The sequence below is a fragment of the Octopus bimaculoides genome, chromosome 6 (genome assembly GCF_046866305.1).
Source record: "Octopus bimaculoides isolate indiv1 chromosome 6, ASM4686630v1, whole genome shotgun sequence".
Lineage (NCBI taxonomy): Eukaryota > Metazoa > Mollusca > Cephalopoda > Octopoda > Octopodidae > Octopus > Octopus bimaculoides.
This window is the reverse complement of record NC_142933.1, coordinates 99,192,456-99,193,047: the sequence shown is the minus strand read 5'-3', so window position 1 is coordinate 99,193,047 and position 592 is coordinate 99,192,456.

Here is a 592-nt window from a genome sequence, read left to right as displayed (position 1 = left end):
ATATATATATCCACCCACTTACAACTCGGAAGTTATACACCTTCACATATATTCAGAAAGCTGAAGGGAATAAGGGACAGAGAGGTGGGCGGAGAGAAAGACGCGCGCGCGAGCGAGCGAGAGAGAGAGAGAGAGAGAGAGAGAGAGAGAGAGAGAGAGAGAGAGAGAGAGAGAGAGAGAGAGAGAGAGAGAGTTGTGTATACATAGCAAAGGTTGCAATAACAGGAAATAGTTGAACTGAAATTGAGCATTTCTTTCTTTGTCTTTATTTTTTATTTTATTTATTTGGTTTTTTTTTTTCTTATTAGAAGATAAACATCTAACGTGAAAATAGCACGAGCATCTCTCACTGCACCGTGCTAATAACATTTTTTTCTTCCACTTATAGAGGTGCTGTTTCTTCTTCTTTCTCCCCCACCCCCCTTCTCTTTGACTCATGATTGTTTATAGGATACCGAGCAGAACTGCCATGAGAAATGCACCAAATGTTCCTATATTGGGAAGAAGCTTTTTAAAGACGACATTGGAGAAAAAAAATCTCTCAGAGATGCCGCTTGTATGAAGAACGTATAGCTAAGTGTGGATAGGATGG